The sequence below is a fragment of the Copadichromis virginalis genome, linkage group LG3, assembly GCF_057382275.1.
Source record: "Copadichromis virginalis isolate Kocher_CV1m ecotype Utaka linkage group LG3, C_Virginalis_male_GT1.1, whole genome shotgun sequence".
Taxonomy (NCBI): domain Eukaryota; kingdom Metazoa; phylum Chordata; class Actinopteri; order Cichliformes; family Cichlidae; genus Copadichromis; species Copadichromis virginalis.
In genome coordinates, this window is record NC_140620.1 from 57,964,483 (window position 1) to 57,979,643 (window position 15,161).

Genomic DNA, 15,161 nt, shown 5'->3' on the forward strand with positions numbered 1-15,161 from the left:
AGTGCCTGTGGCTTCTGTCTGAGGCGACTTACACCACACCAGGGCCTGTGGCTGCTGGCTGAGGCCACTTACACCACACCAGGGTCTGTGGCTCTTGCTCAGGCCATCTACACCACACCAGGGCCTGTGGCACTGGCTGAGGCCACTTACACCACACCAGGGCCTGTGGCTGCTGGCTGAGGCCACTTACACCACACCAGGGCCTGTGGCTGCTGGCTGAGGCCACTTACACCACACCAGGGCCTGTGGCTGCTGGCTGAGGCCACCTACACCACACCAGGGCCTGTGGCTGCTGGCTGAGGCGACTTACACCACACCAGGGCCCTTTTGCTGCTGGCTGAGGTACTTACACCACACCAGTGCCTGTGGCTTCTGGCTGAGGCGACTTACACCACACCAGGGCCTGTGGCTGCTGGCTGAGGCCACTTACACCACACCAAGGCCTGTGGCTCTTGCTCAGGCCACTCACATCACACCAGGCCCTGCGCTTCTGGCCGAGGCCATCTTCACCAAACCAGGCCCTGTGCTGCTTGCTGTGGCCATGTACAACACACCAGGCCCTGTGCTGGTTCCTGAGGCCATCTTCAACAATCCAGGGCCTGTGCTGTTGGATAAATGCCAAACTGAGCCTTTGGGTTAGGGTATTATGCAAACATGAAGGTATGGTTATAGGATTGTCTTCGTAACTTCAGGTACTTGCCACCTAATCACTTGAATCCATAAATTGAGACATTGTGCTGGAGCCAGCAGCTTACGGCCATACCACCCTGAGCACGCCCGACCTCGTCTGATCTCGGAAGCTAAGCAGGGCTGGGCTTGGTTAGTACTTGGATGGGAGACTGCCTGGGAATGCCTGGTCCTGTAAGCCTTTCATTTTCATGTCATTGAACCGCTTTTGATCCAGAGAAGGGGTGTATTAAAAGACCAAAAGCAGCTGCCCATTAATGAGGGCACATTAACGACACTGCTTTTGGCTGTTTTCCAATGTCTTGTGCTGCTTGCTGATGCCACCTACACCACACCAGGGCCTGAGTGACCGGCTGGGGCCACTTACACCAGACCAGGGCCTGTGGCTGCTGGCTGAGGCCAGTTACACCACACCAGAGCCTGTGGCTGCTGGCTGAAGCCACTTACACCACACCAGGGCCTTAGTTGCTATTGAGGCCACTTACACCACACCAGGGCCTGTGGCTGCTGGCTGAGGCCACCTACACCACACCAGGGCCCTTTTGCTGCTTGCTGAGGCCACTTACACCACACCAGTGCATGTGGCTTCTGGCTGAGGCCACTTACACCACACCAGGGCCTGTGGCTGCTGGCTGAGGCCACTTACACCACACCAGGGCCTGTGGCTCTTGCTCAGGCCACTCACATCACACCAGGCCCTGCGCTTCTGGCCGAGGCCATCTTCACCAAACCAGGCCCTGTGGTTCTTGCTCAGGCCACTTACACCACACCAGGGCCTGTGGCTCTGGCTTAGGCCAATTACACCACACCAGGGTCTGTGGCTCTTGCTGAGGCCACTTACACCACACCAGGGCCTGTGGCTGCTGGCTGAGGCCACTTACACCACACCAGGGCCTGTGGCTGCTGGCTGAGACCACCTACACCACACCAGGGCCTGTGGCTCTGGCTTAGGCCAATTACACCACACCAGGGTCTGTGGCTCTTGCTGAGGCCACTTACACCACACCAGGGCCTGTGGCTGCTGGATGAGGCCACTTACACCACACCAGGGCCTGTGGCTGCTGGCTGAGACCACCTACACCACACCAGGGCCTGTGGCTGCTTGCTGAGGCGACTTACACCACACCAGGGCCTGTTGCTGCTGGCTGAGGCCACTTACACCACACCAGTGCCTGTGGCTTCTGGCTGAGGCCACTTACACCACACCAGGGCCTGTGGCTGCTGGCTCAGGACTCTCATATCAAACCAGGTCCTGTGCTTCTGGCCGAGGCCATCTTCACCAAACCAGGCCCTGTGCTGCTAGCTGAGGCGACTTACACCACATCAGGGCCTGTGGCTCTGGCTGAGGCCACTTACACCACACCAGGGCCTGTGGCTGCTGGCTGAGGCCAGTTACACCACACCAGGGCCTGTGGCTGCTGGCTGAGGCCACATACACCACACCAGGGCCTTAGTTGCTATTGAGGCCAATTACACCACACCAGGGTCTGTGGCTCTTGCTCAGGCCACTCACATCACACCAGGCCCTGCGCTTCTGGCCACTTACACCACACCAGGGCCTGAGTGACCGGCTGGGGCCACTTACACCACATCAGGGCCTGTGGCTCTGGCTGAGGCCACTTACACCACACCAGGGCCTGTGGCTGCTGGCTGAGGCCACCTACACCACACCAGGGCCTGTGGCTGCTGGCTGAGGCCATCTACACCACACCAGGGCCTGTGGCTGCTGGCTGAGGCGACTTACACCACACCAGGGCCCTTTTGCTGCTGGCTGAGGCCACTTACACCACACCAGTGCCTGTGGCTTCTGGCTGAGGCGACTTACACCACACCAGGGCCTGTGGCTGCTGGCTGAGGCCACTTACACCACACCAGGGCCTGTGGCTGCTGGCTTAGGCCACCTACACCACACCAGGGCCTTAGTTGCTATTGAGGCCAATTACACCACACCATGGTCTGTGGCTCTTGCTCAGGCCACTTACACCACACCAGGGCCTGTGGCACTGGCTGAGGCCACTTACACCACACCAGGGCCTGTGGCTGCTGGCTGAGGCCACTTACACCACACAAGGGCTTGTGGCTGCTGGCTGAGGCCACCTACACCACACCAGGGCCTGTGGCTGCTGGCTGAGGCCACCTACACCACACCAGGGCCTGTGGCTCTTGCTCAGGCCACTTACACCACACCAGGGCCTGTGGCTCTTGCTCAGGCCACTTACACCACACCAGGGCCTGTGGCTCTTGCTCAGGCCACTCATATCACACCAGGCCCTGTGCTTCTGGCTGAGGCCACCTACACCACACCAGGGCCTGTGGCTCTTGCTCAGGCCACTTACACCACACCAGGGCCTGTGGCACTTGCTCAGGCCACTTACACCACACCAGGGCCTGTGGCTGCTGGCTGAGGCCACTTACACCACACCAGGGCCTGTGGCTCTTACTCAGGCCACTTACACCACACCAGGGCCTGTGGCACTGGCTGAGGCCACTTAGACCACACCAGGGCCTGTGGCTGCTGGCTGAGGCCACTTACACCACACCAGGGCCTGTGGCTGCTGGCTGAGGCCACTTACACCAAACCAGGGCCTGTGGCTGCTTGCTGAGGCCATCTTCACCAAACCAGGCCCTGTGCTGCTTGCTGTGGCCATGTAAAACACACCAGGTCCTGTGCTGGTTCTTGAGGCCATCTTCAACAATCCAGGGCCTGTGCTGTTGGATAAATGCCAAACTGAGCCTTTGGGTTAGGGTATTATGCAAACATGCAGGTATGGTTATAGGATTGTCTTCGTAACTTCAGGTATTTGCCACCTAATCACTTGAATCCATAAATTGAGACATTGTGCTGGGGCCAGCAGCTTACGGCCATACCACCCTGAGCACGCCCGACCTCGTCTGATCTCGGAAGCTAAGCAGGGCTGGGCTTGGTTAGTACTTGGATGGGAGACTGCCTGGGAATACCTGGTGCTGTAAGCCTTTCATTTTCATGTCATTGAACCGCTTTTGATCCAGAGAAGGGGTGTATTAAAAGACCAAAAGCAGCTGCCCATTAATGAGGGTACATTAACGACATTGCTTTTGGCTGTTTTCCAATGTCTTGTGCTGCTAGCTGATGCCACCTACACCACACCACGGCCTTATTTGCTGGCTGAGGCCACATACACCAAACCAGGGCCTTAGTTGCTATTGAGGCCAATTACACCACACAAGGGCCTGTGGCTGCTGGCTGAGGCCACTTACACCACACCAGGGCCTGTGGCTGCTGGCTGAGGCCACCTACACCACACCAGGGCCTTAGTTGCTATTGAGGCCAATTACACCACACCAGGGTCTGTGGCTCTTGCTCAGGCCACTTACACCACAACAGGGCCTGTGGCACTGGCTGAGGCCACTTACACCACACCAGGGCCTGTGGCTGCTGGCTGAGGCCACCTACACCACACCAGGGCCTTAGTTGCTATTGAGGCCAATTACACCACACAAGGGCCTGTGGCTGCTGGCTGAGGCCACCTACACCACACCAGGGCCTGTGGCTGCTGGCTGAGGCCACTTACACCACACCAGGGCCCTTTTGCTGCTGGCTCAGGCCACTTACACCACACCAGGGCCTGTGGCTGCTGGCTGAGGCCACTTACACCACACCAGGGCCTGTGGCTGCTGGCTGAGGCCACCTACACCACACCAGGGCATTAGTTGCTATTGAGGCCAATTACACCACACCAGGGTCTGTGGCTCTTGCTCAGGCCACTTACACCACACCAGGGCCTGTGGCTCTTGCTCAGGCCACTTACACCACACCAGGGCCTGTGGCTGCTGGCTGAGGCCACTTACACCACACCAGGGCCTGTGGCTGCTGGCCGAGGCCATCTTCACCAAACCAGGCCATGTGGTTCTTGCTCAGGCCACTTACACCACACCAGGGCCTTATTTGCTATTGAGGCCACTTACACCACACCAGGGCCTGTGGCTCTGGCTTAGGCCACTTACACCACACCAGGGCCTGTGGCACTTGCTCAGGCCACTTACACCACACCAGGGCCTGTGGCTGCTGGCTGAGGCCACTTACACCACACCAGGGCCTGTGGCTCTTGCTCAGGCCACTTACACCACACCAGGGCCTGTGGCACTGGCTGAGGCCACTTAGACCACACCAGGGCCTGTGGCTGCTGGCTGAGGCCACTCACACCACACCAGGGCCTGTGGCTGCTAGCTGAGGCCACTTACACCAAACCAGGGCCTGTGGCTGCTTGCTGAGGCCATCTTCACCAAACCAGGCCCTGTGCTGCTTGCTGTGGCCATGTAAAACACACCAGGTCCTGTGCTGGTTCTTGAGGCCATCTTCAACAATCCAGGGCCTGTGCTGTTGGATAAATGCCAAACTGAGCCTTTTGGTTAGGGTATTATGCAAACATGCAGGTATGGTTATAGGATTGTCTTCGTAACTTCAGGTACTTGCCACCTAATCACTTGAATCCATAAATTGAGACATTGTGCTGGGGCCAGCAGCTTACGGCCATACCACCCTGAGCACACCCGACCTCGTCTGATCTCGGAAGCTAAGCAGGGCTGGCCTTGGTTAGTACTTGGATGGGAGACTTCCTGGGAATACCTGGTGCTGTAAGCCTTTCATTTTCATGTCATTGAACCGCTTTTGATCCAGAGAAGGGGTGTATTAAAAGACCAGAAGCAGCTCCCCATTAATGAGGGCACATTAACGACATTGCTTTTGGCTGTTTTCCAATGTCTTGTGCTGGTAGCTGATGCAACCTACACCACACCAGGGCCTGAGTGACCGGCTGGGGCCACTTACACCACATCAGGGCCTGTTGCTCTGGCTGAGGCCACTTACACCACACCAGGGCCTGTGGCTGCTGGCTGAGGCCACCTACACCACACCAGGGCCTTAGTTGCTATTGAGGCCAATTACACCACACCAGGGTATGTGGCTCTTGCTCAGGCCACTTACACCACACCAGGGCCTTAGTTGCTATTGAGGCCAATTACACCACACCAGGGCCTGTGGCACTGGCTGAGGCCACTTACACCACACCAGGGCCTGTGGCTGCTGGCTGAGGCCAATTACACCACACCAGGGTCTGTGGCTCTTGCTCAGGCCATCTACACCACACCAGGGCCTGTGGCACTGGCTGAGGCCACTTACACCACACCAGGGCCTGTGGCTGCTGGCTGAGGCCACTTACACCACACCAGGGCCTGTGGCTGCTGGCTGAGGCCACTTACACCACACCAGGGCCTGTGGCTGCTGGCTGAGGCCACCTACACCACACCAGGGCCTGTGGCTGCTGGCTGAGGCGACTTACACCACACCAGGGCCCTTTTGCTGCTGGCTGAGGCCACTTACACCACACCAGTGCCTGTGGCTTCTGGCTGAGGCGACTTACACCACACCAGGGCCTGTGGCTGCTGGCTGAGGCCACTTACACCACACCAAGGCCTGTGGCTCTTGCTCAGGCCACTCACATCACACCAGGCCCTGCGCTTCTGGCCGAGGCCACTTACACCACACCAGTGCCTGTGGCTTCTGGCTGAGGCCACTTACACCACACCAGGGCCTGTGGCTGCTGGCTGAGGCCACTTACACCACACCAGGGCCTGTGGCTCTTGCTCAGGCCACTCACATCACACCAGGCCCTGCGCTTCAGGCCGAGGCCATCTTCACCAAACCAGGCCCTGTGGTTCTTGCTCAGGCCACTTACACCACACCAGGGCCTTATTTGCTATTGAGGCCACTTACACCACACCAGGGCCTGTGGCACTTGCTCAGGCCACTTACACCACACCAGGGCCTGTGGCACTTGCTCAGGCCACTTACACCACACCAGGGCCTGTGGCTGCTGGCTGAGGCCACTTACACCACACCAGGGCCTGTGGCTCTTGCTCAGGCCACTTACACCACACCAGGGAATGTGGCACTGGCTGAGGCCACTTAGACCACACCAGGGCCTGTGGCTGCTGGCTGAGGCCACTTACACCACACCAGGGCCTGTGGCTGCTGGCTGAGGCCACTTACACCACACAAGGGCTTGTGGCTGCTGGCTGAGGCCACCTACACCACACCAGGGCCTGTGGCTGCTGGCTGAGGCCACCTACACCACACCAGGGCCTGTGGCTCTTGCTCAGGCCACTTACACCACACCAGGGCCTGTGGCTCTTGCTCAGGCCACTTACACCACACCAGGGCCTGTGGCTCTTGCTCAGGCCACTCATATCACACCAGGCCCTGTGCTTCTGGCTGAGGCCACTTAGACCACACCAGGGCCTGTGGCTGCTGGCTGAGGCCACTTACACCACACCAGGGCCTGTGGCTGCTGGCTGAGGCCATCTACACCACACCAGGGCCTGTGGCTGCTGGCTGAGGCGACTTACACCACACCAGGGCCCTTTTGCTGCTGGCTGAGGCCACTTACACCACACCAGTGCCTGTGGCTTCTGGCTGAGGCGACTTACACCACACCAGGGCCTGTGGCTGCTGGCTGAGGCCACTTACACCACACCAGGGCCTGTGGCTCTTGCTCAGGCCACTCACATCACACCAGGCCCTGCGCTTCTGGCCGAGGCCATCTTCACCAAACCAGGCCCTGTGGCTCTTGCTCAGGCCACTTACACCACACCAGGGCCTGTGGCTCTGGCTTAGGCCACTTACACCACACCAGGGCCTGTGGCTCTTGCTCAGGCCACTTACACCACACCAGGGCCTGTGGCTCTGGCTTAGGCCACTTACACCACACCAGGCCCTGTGGCTCTTGCTCAGGCCACTTACACCACACCAGGGCCTGTGGCTGCTGGCTGAGGCCACTTACACCACACAAGGGCCTGTGGCTCTTACTCAGGCCAATTACACCACACCAGGGCCTGTGGCACTGGCTGAGGCCACTTAGACCACACCAGGGCCTGTGGCTGCTGGCTGAGGCCACTTACACCAAACCAGGGCCTGTGGCTGCTTGCTGAGGCCATCTTCACCAAACCAGGCCCTGTGCTGCTTGCTGTGGCCATGTAAAACACACCAGGTCCTGTGCTGGTTCTTGAGGCCATCTTCAACAATCCAGGGCCTGTGCTGTTGGATAAATGCCAAACTGAGCCTTTGGGTTAGGGTATTATGCAAACATGCAGGTATGGTTATAGGATTGTCTTCGTAACTTCAGGTACTTGCCACCTAATCACTTGAATCCATAAATTGAGACATTGTGCTGGAGCCAGCAGCTTTCGGCCATACCACCGTGAGCACGCCCGACCTCGTCTGATCTCGGAAGCTAAGCAGGGCTGGGCTTGGTTAGTACTTGGATGGGAGACTGCCTGGGAATACCTGGTGCTGTAAGCCTTTCATTTTCATGTCATTGAACCGCTTTTGATCCAGAGAAGGGGTGTATTAAAAGACCAAAAGCAGCTCCCCATTAATGAGGGCACATTAACGACATTGCTTTTGGCTGTTTTCCAATGTCTTGTGCTGCTAGCTGATGCCACTTACACCACACCAGGGCCTGTGGCTGCTGGCTGAGGCCACTTACACCACACCAGGGCCTGTGGCTGCTGGCTGAGGCCACCTACACCACACCAGGGCCTTAGTTGCTATTGAGGCCAATTACACCACACCAGGGTCTGTGGCTCTTGCTCAGGCCACTTACACCACACCAGGGCCTGTGGCACTGGCTGAGGCCACTTACACCACACCAGGGCCTGTGGCTGCTGGCTGAGGCCACCTACACCACACCAGGGCCTTAGTTGCTATTGAGGCCAATTACACCACACCAGGGCCTTAGTTGCTATTGAGGCCAATTACACCACACCAGGGTCTGTGGCTCTTGCTCAGGCCACTTACACCACACCAGGGCCTGTGGCACTGGCTGAGGCCACTTACACCACACCAGGGCCTGTGGCACTGGCTGAGGCCACTTACACCACACCAGGGCCTGTGGCTGCTGGCTGAGGCCACTTACAACACACCAGGGCCTGTGGCTCTTGCTCAGGCCACTCATATCACACCAGGCCCTGTGCTTCTGGCCGAGGCCATCTTCACCAAACCAGGCCCTGTGCTGCTTGCTGTGGCCATGTACAACACACCAGGCCCTGTGCTGGTTCCTGACGCCATCTTCAACAATCCAGGGCCTGTGCTGTTGGATAAATGCCAAACTGAGCCTTTGGGTTAGGGTATTATGCAAACATGCAGGTATGGTTATAGGATTGTCTTCGTAACTTCAGGTACTTGCCACCTAATCACTTGAATCCATAAATTGAGACATTGTGCTGGGGCCAGCAGCTTATGGCCATACCACCCTGAGCACGCCCGACCTCGTCTGATCTCGGAAGCTAAGCAGGGCTGTGCTTGGTTAGTACTTGGATGGGAGACTGCCTGGGAATACCTGGTGCTGTAAGCCTTTCATTTTCATGTCATTGAACCGCTTTTGATCCAGAGAAGGGGTGTATTAAAAGACCAAAAGCAGCTGCCCATTAATGAGGGCACATTAACGACATTGCTTTTGGCTGTTTTCCAATGTCTTGTGCTGCTAGCTGATGCCACCTACACCACACCACGGCCTTATTTGCTGGCTGAGGCCACATACACCAAAACAGGGCCTTAGTTGCTATTGAGGCCAATTACACCACACCAGGGCCTGTGGCTCTTGCTCAGGCCACTTACACCACACCAGGGCCTGTGGCTCTTGCTCAGGCCACTTACACCACACCAGGGCCTGTGGCTCTTGCTCAAGCCACTTACACCACACCAGGGCCTGTGGCTCTTTCTCAGGCCACTCATATCACACCAGGCCCTGTGCTTCTGGCTGAGGCAACTTAGACCACACCAGGGCCTGTGGCTGCTGGCTGAGGCCACTTACACCACACCAGGGCCTGTGGCTGCTGGCTGAGGCCATCTACACCACACCAGGGCCTGTGGCTGCTGGCTGAGGCGACTTACACCACACCAGGGCCCTTTTGCTGCTGGCTGAGGCCACTTACACCACACCAGTGCCTGTGGCTTCTGGCTGAGGCGACTTACACCACACCAGGGCCTGTGGCTGCTGGCTGAGGCCACTTACACCACACCAGGGCCTGTGGCTGCTGGCTTAGGCCACCTACACCACACCAGGGCCTTAGTTGCTATTGAGGCCAATTACACCACACCATGGTCTGTGGCTCTTGCTCAGGCCACTTACACCACACCAGGGCCTGTGGCACTGGCTGAGGCCACTTACACCACACCAGGGCCTGTGGCTGCTGGCTGAGGCCACTTACACCACACCAGGGCTTGTGGCTGCTGGCTGAGGCCACCTACACCACACCAGGGCCTGTGGCTCTTGCTCAGGCCACTTACACCACACCAGGGCCTGTGGCTCTTGCTCAGGCCACTTACACCACACCAGGGCCTGTGGCTCTTGCTCAGGCCACTCATATCACACCAGGCCCTGTGCTTCTGGCTGAGGCCACTTAGACCACACCAGGGCCTGTGGCTGCTGGCTGAGGCCACCTACACCACACCAGGGCCTGTGGCTGCTGGCTGAGGCCATCTACACCACACCAGGGCCTGTGCTGCTTGCTGTGGCCATGTACAACACATCAGGCCCTGTGCTGGTTCCTGAGGCCATCTTCAACAATCCAGGGCCTGTGCTGTTGGATAAATGCCAAACTGAGCCTTTGGGTTAGGGTATTATGCAAACATGCAGGTATGGTTATAGGATTATCTTCGTAACTTCAGGTACTTGCCACCTAATCACTTGAATCCATAAATTGAGACATTGTGCTGGAGCCAGCAGCTTACGGCCATACCACCCTGAGCACGCCCGACCTCGTCTGATCTCGGAAGCTAAGCAGGGCTGGGCTTGGTTAGTACTTGGATGGGAGACTGCCTGGGAAAACCTGGTGCTGTAAGCCTTTCATTTTCATGTCATTGAACCGCTTTTGATCCAGAGAAGGGGTGTATTAAAAGACCAAAAGCAGCTGCCCATTAATGAGGGTACATTAACGACATTGCTTTTGGCTGTTTTCCAATGTCTTGTGCTGCTAGCTGATGCCACCTACACCAAACCAGGGCCTTAGTTGCTATTGAGGCCAATTACACCACACCAGGGTCTTTGGCTCTTGCTCAGGCCACTTACACCACACCAGGGCCTGTGGCACTGGCTGAGGCCACTTACACCACACCAGGGCCTGTGGCTGCTGGCTGAGGCCACTTACACCACACCAGGGCCTTATTTGCTATTGAGGCCACTTACACCACACCAGGGCCTGTGGCTCTTGCTCAGGCCACTTACACCACACCAGGGCCTGTGGCTCTTGCTCAGGCCACTCACATCACACCAGGCCCTGCGCTTCTGGCCGAGGCCATCTTCACCAAACCAGGCCCTGTGCTGCTATCTGTGGCCATGTACAACACACCAGGCCCTGTGCTGGTTCCTGAGGCCATCTTCAACAATCCAGGGCCTGTGCTGTTGGATAAATGCTAAACTGAGCCTTTGGGTTAGGGTATTATGCAAACATGAAGGTAGGGTTATAGGATTGTCTTCGTAACTTCAGGTACTTGCCACCTAATCACCTGAATCCATAAATTGAGACATTGTGCTGGTTCCAGCAGCTTACGGCCATAACACCCTGAGCACGCCCGACCTCGTCTGATCTCGGAAGCTGAGCAGGGCTGGGCTTGGTTAGTACTTGGATGGGAAACTGCCTGGGAATACCTGGTTCTGTAAGCCTTTCATTTTCATGTCATTGAACCGCTTTTGATCCAGAGAAGGGGTGTATTAAAAGACCAAAAGCAGCTGCCCATTAATGAGGGCACATTAACGACATTGCTTTTGGCTGTTTTCCAATGTCTTGTGCTGCTAGCTGATGCCACCTACACCACACCAGGGCCTGAGTGACCGGCTGGGGCCACTTACACCACATCAGGGCCTGTGGCTCTGGCTGAGGCCACTTACACCACACCAGGGCCTGTGGCTGCTGGCTGAGGCCACTTACACCACACCAGGGCCTGTGGCTGCTGGCTGAGGCCACTTACACCACACCAGGGCCTGTGGCTGCTGGCTGAGGCCACTTACACCACACCAGGGCCTTAGTTGCTATTGAGGCCAATTACACCACACCATGGTCTGTGGCTCTTGCTCAGGGCACTTACACCACACCAGGGCCTGTGGCACTGGCTGAGGCCACTTACACCACACCAGGGCCTGTGGCTGCTGGCTGAGGCCACTTACATCACACAAGGGCTTGTGGCTGCTGGCTGAGGCCACCTACACCACACCAGGGCCTGTGGCTGCTGGCTGAGGCCACCTACACCACACCAGGGCCTGTGGCTCTTGCTCAGGCCACTTACACCACACCAGGGCCTGTGGCTCTTGCTCAGGCCACTTACACCACACCAGGGCCTGTGGCTCTTGCTCAGGCCACTCATATCACACCAGGCCCTGTGCTTCTGGCTGAGGCCACTTACACCACACCAGGGCCTGTGGCTGCTGGCTGAGGCCACTTACACCACACCAGGGCCTGTGGCTGCTGGCTGAGGCCATCTACACCACACCAGGGCCTGTGGCTGCTGGCTGAGGCCACTTACACCACACCAGGGCCCTTTTGCTGCTGGCTGAGGCCACTTACACCACACCAGTGCCTGTGGCTTCTGGCTGAGGCGACTTACACCACACCAGGGCCTGTGGCTGCTGGCTGAGGCCACTTACACCACACCAGGGCCTGTGGCTCTTGCTCAGGCCACTCACATCACACCAGGCCCTGCGCTTCTGGCCGAGGCCATCTTCACCAAACCAGGCCCTGTGGCTCTTGCTCAGGCCACTTACACCACACCAGGGCCTGTGGCTCTGGCTTAGGACACTTACACCACACCAGGGCCTGTGGCACTTGCTCAGGCCACTTACACCACACCAGGGCCTGTGGCTGCTGGCTGAGGCCACTTACACCACACCAGGGCCTGTGGCACTGGCTGAGGCCACTTAGACCACACCAGGGCCTGTGGCTGCTGGCTGAGGCCACTTACACCAAACCAGGGCCTGTGGCTGCTTGCTGAGGCCATCTTCACCAAACCAGGCCCTGTGCTGCTTGCTGTGGCCATGTAAAACACACCAGGTCCTGTGCTGGTTCTTGAGGCCATCTTCAACAATCCAGGGCCTGTGCTGTTGGATAAATGCCAAACTGAGCCTCTGGGTTAGGGTATTATGCAAACATGCAGGTATGGTTATAGGATTGTCTTCGTAACTTCAGGTACTTGCCACCTAATCACTTGAATCCATAAATTGAGACATTGTGCTGGAGCCAGCAGCTTTCGGCCATACCACCCTGAGCACGCCCGACCTCGTCTGATCTCGGAAGCTAAGCAGGGCTGGGCTTGGTTAGTACTTGGATGGGAGACTGCCTGGGAATACCTGGTGCTGTAAGCCTTTCATTTTCATGTCATTGAACCGCTTTTGATCCAGAGAAGGGGTGTATTAAAAGACCAAAAGCAGCTGCCCATTAATGAGGGCACATTAACGACATTGCTTTTGGCTGTTTTCCAATGTCTTGTGCTGCTAGCTGATGCCACTTACACCACACCAGGGCCTGTGGCTGCTGGCTGAGGCCACTTACACCACACCAGGGCCTGTGGCTGCTGGCTGAGGCCACCTACACCACACCAGGGCCTTAGTTGCTATTGAGGCCAATTACACCACACCAGGGTCTGTGGCTCTTGCTCAGGCCACTTACACCACACCAGGGCCTGTGGCACTGGCTGAGGCCACTTACACCACACCAGGGCCTGTGGCTGCTGGCTGAGGCCACCTACACCACACCAGGGCCTTAGTTGCTATTGAGGCCAATTACACCACACAAGGGCCTGTGGCTGCTGGCTGAGGCCACCTACACCACACCAGGGCCTGTGGCTGCTGGCTGAGGCCACTTACAACACACCAGGGCCTGTGGCTCTTGCTCAGGCCACTCATATCACACCAGGCCCTGTGCTTCTGGCCGAGGCCATCTTCACCAAACCAGGCCCTGTGCTGCTTGCTGTGGCCATGTACAACACACCAGGCCCTGTGCTGGTTCCTGACGCCATCTTCAACAATCCAGGGCCTGTGCTGTTGGATAAATGCCAAACTGAGCCTTTGGGTTAGGGTATTATGCAAACATGCAGGTATGGTTATAGGATTGTCTTCGTAACTTCAGGTACTTGCCACCTAATCACTTGAATCCATAAATTGAGACATTGTGCTGGGGCCAGCAGCTTACGGCCATACCACCCTGAGCACGCCCGACCTCGTCTGATCTCGGAAGCTAAGCAGGGCTGGGCTTGGTTAGTACTTGGATGGGAGACTGCCTGGGAATACCTGGTGCTGTAAGCCTTTCATTTTCATGTCATTGAACCGCTTTTGATCCAGAGAAGGGGTGTATTAAAAGACCAAAAGCAGCTGCCCATTAATGAGGGCACATTAACGACATTGCTTTTGGCTGTTTTCCAATGTCTTGTGCTGCTAGCTGATGCCACCTACACCACGCCACGGCCTTATTTGCTGGCTGAGGCCACATACACAAAACCAGGGCCTTAGTTGCTATTGAGGCCAATTACACCACACCAGAGCCTGTGGCTCTTGCTCAGGCCACTTACACCACACCAGGGCCTGTGGCACTGGCTGAGGCCACTTACACCACACCAGGGCCTGTGGCTGCTGGCTGAGGCCACTTACACCACACAAGGGCTTGTGGCTGCTGGCTGAGGCCACCTACACCACACCAGGGCCTGTGGCTGCTGGCTGAGGCCACCTACACCACACCAGGGCCTGTGGCTCTTGCTCAGGCCACTTACACCACACCAGGGCCTGTGGCTCTTGCTCTGGCCACTTACACCACACCAGGGCCTGTGGCTCTTGCTCAGGCCACTCATATCACACCAGGCCCTGTGCTTCTGGCCGAGGCCATCTTCACCAAACCAGGCCCTGTGCTGCTTGCTGTGGCCATGTACAACACACCAGGCCCTGTGCTGGTTCCTGACGCCATCTTCAACAATCCAGGGCCTGTGCTGTTGGATAAATGCCAAACTGAGCCTTTGGGTTAGGGTATTATGCAAACATGCAGGTATGGTTATAGGATTGTCTTCGTAACTTCAGGTACTTGCCACCTAATCACTTGAATCCATAAATTGAGACATTGTGCTGGGCCCAGCAGCTTACGGCCATACCACCCTGAGCACACCCGACCTCGTCTGATCTCGGAAGCTAAGCAGGGCTTGGCTTGGTTAGTACTTGGATGGGAGACTGCCTGGGAATACCTGGTGCTGTAAGCCTTTCTTTTTCATATCATTGAACCGCTTTTGATCCAGAGAAGGGGTGTATTAAAAGACCAGAAGCAGCTCCCCATTAATGAGGGCACATTAACGACACTGCTTTTGGCTGTTTTCCAATGTTTTGTGCTGCTAGCTGATGCCACCTACACCACACCAGGGCCTGAGTGACCGGCTGGGGCCACTTACACCACATCAGGGCCTGTGG

The 15,161-nt window shown here is 57.3% G+C and overlaps 5 non-coding genes and 5 pseudogenes across 5 annotated transcripts; all 10 read left to right on the top strand.

Moving 5' to 3' along the window:
* The first annotated feature begins 749 nt into the window (after positions 1–749).
* LOC146715551 (5S ribosomal RNA) lies at positions 750–868 on the top strand (annotated as a pseudogene).
* Positions 869–3,541: 2,673 nt separating this feature from the next.
* Positions 3,542–3,660, top strand: LOC146715552 (5S ribosomal RNA). The gene has a single exon (XR_014919505.1). It is a non-coding gene; the product is annotated as a 5S ribosomal RNA (ribosomal RNA).
* Positions 3,661–5,189: 1,529 nt separating this feature from the next.
* LOC146715553 (5S ribosomal RNA) lies at positions 5,190–5,308 on the top strand. Its single transcript, XR_014919895.1, has one exon. It is a non-coding gene; the product is annotated as a 5S ribosomal RNA (ribosomal RNA).
* A 2,596-nt stretch (positions 5,309–7,904) lies between these two features.
* Positions 7,905–8,023, top strand: LOC146715554 (5S ribosomal RNA; annotated as a pseudogene).
* Positions 8,024–8,958: 935 nt separating this feature from the next.
* LOC146715555 (5S ribosomal RNA) lies at positions 8,959–9,077 on the top strand (annotated as a pseudogene).
* A 1,373-nt stretch (positions 9,078–10,450) lies between these two features.
* On the top strand, positions 10,451–10,569 carry LOC146715556 (5S ribosomal RNA). Its single transcript, XR_014919431.1, has one exon. It is a non-coding gene; the product is annotated as a 5S ribosomal RNA (ribosomal RNA).
* A 699-nt stretch (positions 10,570–11,268) lies between these two features.
* Positions 11,269–11,387, top strand: LOC146715557 (5S ribosomal RNA; annotated as a pseudogene).
* A 1,573-nt stretch (positions 11,388–12,960) lies between these two features.
* Positions 12,961–13,079, top strand: LOC146715558 (5S ribosomal RNA; annotated as a pseudogene).
* Positions 13,080–13,899: 820 nt separating this feature from the next.
* LOC146715559 (5S ribosomal RNA) lies at positions 13,900–14,018 on the top strand. The gene has a single exon (XR_014919506.1). It is a non-coding gene; the product is annotated as a 5S ribosomal RNA (ribosomal RNA).
* Positions 14,019–14,837: 819 nt separating this feature from the next.
* On the top strand, positions 14,838–14,956 carry LOC146715560 (5S ribosomal RNA). The gene has a single exon (XR_014919396.1). It is a non-coding gene; the product is annotated as a 5S ribosomal RNA (ribosomal RNA).
* Positions 14,957–15,161: the final 205 nt, after the last annotated feature.